Source organism: Littorina saxatilis, linkage group LG9 (genome assembly GCF_037325665.1).
Source record: "Littorina saxatilis isolate snail1 linkage group LG9, US_GU_Lsax_2.0, whole genome shotgun sequence".
NCBI classification, from domain to species: Eukaryota; Metazoa; Mollusca; class Gastropoda; order Littorinimorpha; family Littorinidae; genus Littorina; species Littorina saxatilis.
The window spans coordinates 70,001-72,500 of NC_090253.1; the positions used below are offsets into that span (position 1 = coordinate 70,001).

Here is a 2,500-nt window from a genome sequence, read left to right on the forward strand (position 1 = left end):
CACGAGTGTACGTGGCAGTTTGAGCGCATTGACGCAGAAAACACGAGTGTACGTGGCAGTTTGAGCGCATTGACGCAGAAAACACGAGTGTACGTGGCAGTTTGAGCGCATTGACGCAGAAAACACGAGTGTACGTGGCAGTTTGAGCGCATTGACGCAGAAAACACGAGTGTACGTGGCAGTTTGAGCGCATTGACGCAGAAAACACGAGTGTACGTGGCAGTTTGAGCGCATTGACGCAGAAAACACGAGTGTACGTGGCAGTTTGAGCGCATTGACGCAGAAAACACGAGTGTACGTGGCAGTTTGAGCGCATTGACGCAGAAAACACGAGTGTACGTGGCAGTTTGAGCGCATTGACGCAGAAAACACGAGTGTACGTGGCAGTTTGAGCGCATTGACGCAGAAAACACGAGTGTACGAGGCAGTTTGAGCGCATTGACGCAGAAAACACGAGTGTACGTGGCAGTTTGAGCGCATTGACGCAGAAAACACGAGTGTACGTGGCAGTTTGAGCGCATTGACGCAGAAAACACGAGTGTACGTGGCAGTTTGAGCGCATTGACGCAGAAAACACGAGTGTACGTGGCAGTTTGAGCGCATTGACGCAGAAAACACGAGTGTACGTGGCAGTTTGAGCGCATTGACGCAGAAAACACGAGTGTACGTGGCAGTTTGAGCGCATTGACGCAGAAAAAGAAATAAAGGACCACTTGCAAAACAAACAAAAAAGTTGCCTCTAACCTCTAACCTCTAACCTCTAACCCTAACCTCTAACCCTAACCTCTAACCTCTAACCTCTAACCCTAACCTCTAACCCTAACCTCTAACCCTAACCTCTAACCCTAACCTCTAACCCTAACCTCTAACCCTAACCTCTAACCCTAACCTCTAACCCTAACCTCTGGTTTTATCGTAAAAATACACTGATATTTTGGATCCAACATAAAAAGTTGCCTGGTTTGATCGTAAAAATACACTGATATTTTGGATCCAACATAAAAAGTTGCCTGGTTTTATCGTAAAAACACACTGATATTTTGGATCCAACATAAAAAGTTGCCTGGTTTTATCGTAAAAACACACTGATATTTTGGATCCAACATAAAAAGTTGCCTGGTTTTATCGTAAAAATACACTGATATTTTGGATCCAACATAAAAAGTTGCCTGGTTTTATCGTAAAAATACACTGATATTTTGGATCCAACATAAAAAGTTGAATCTGTGCCGTTACGTATGCAGGTGAAAGTTTCAATCATCATCCAAGGTGTGGCGAGGCATCGACCCCCGTGCCTCATTGTGCCAGGCGGGACAATGCCGGGCTATGCCATGCATTATTCATTGCAATTAGCTTTTCCAGGACCCGGCTTTTTGAAAAAGTGAACCGGCACTGCCAGATTTTTGTTGTTCTGTCTTTCCTTCGCGCAGGCCATGCTTTCCTTTGCATAAAATAAGGGTAATTAGGATAAGGAAGCTTTTGAGACGTGGAATGGTGTGGGATGAAGTGAGGGGTGAATATGTGGGGGTGGGGAAGGGGGTGGGGGCGTGTGGGTGTGTGTGTGTGTGTGGGGGGGGGGGGGGTGGCGAGGAGAGAAAAAGGGATGTTGAACGCTAATCAACCACAAACAGTCTCGTCAGTCACACAGTCTCGTCAGTCACACAGTCTCGTCAGTCAGTTTACAAGAGAAGGCGAGACTAAGACTGACTCCATAGTTGGAATAGTGTGCTTCAATAAAGCTGAAAAACATAAATTGAATTAGAGATACAGGGACTAGGGACTAGAGACAGAATTAAGGAGAAAGGTGGAGGAGTGAGCTTGGAGCGGATTCAATGACGGACACGAAGCACAATGAGGAAACACTGGTTGCATTGACACGTGGTTAGTGAGAGACAGAGAGAGGTTGCATTGACACGTGGTTAGTGAGAGACAGAGAGAGGTTGCATTGACACGTGGTTAGTGAGAGACAGAGAGAGGTTGCATTGACACGTGGTTAGTGAGAGACAGAGAGAGGTTGCATTGACACGTGGTTAGTGAGAGACAGAGAGAGGTTGCATTGACACGTGGTTAGTGAGAGACAGAGAGAGGTTGCATTGACACGTGGTTAGTGAGAGACAGAGAGAGGTTGCATTGACACGTGGTTAATGAGAGACAGAGAGAGGTTGCATTGACACGTGGTTAGTGAGAGACAGAGAGAGGTTGCATTGACACGTGGTTAGTGAGAGACAGAGAGAGGTTGCATTGACACGTGGTTAGTGAGAGACAGAGAGAGGTTGCATTGACACGTGGTTAGTGAGAGACAGAGAGAGGTTGCATTGACACGTGTTTAGTGAGAGACAGAGAGAGGTTGCATTGACACGTGTTTAGTGAGAGACAGAGAGAGGTTGCATTGACACGTGGTTAGTGAGAGACAGAGAGAGGTTGCATTGACACGTGGTTAGTGAGAGACAGAGAGAGGTTGCATTGACACGTGGTTAGTGAGAGACAGAGAGAGGTTGCA

General features: G+C 46.6%; 1 protein-coding gene across 11 annotated transcripts in view; it reads left to right on the plus strand.

Moving 5' to 3' along the window:
- The window catches only part of LOC138975017 (RNA-binding protein Musashi homolog 2-like), a 196,591-nt gene that overhangs the window by 17,084 nt on the left and 177,007 nt on the right, over positions 1 to 2,500 (plus strand). The gene's annotated exons all lie outside the window — the stretch shown is intronic.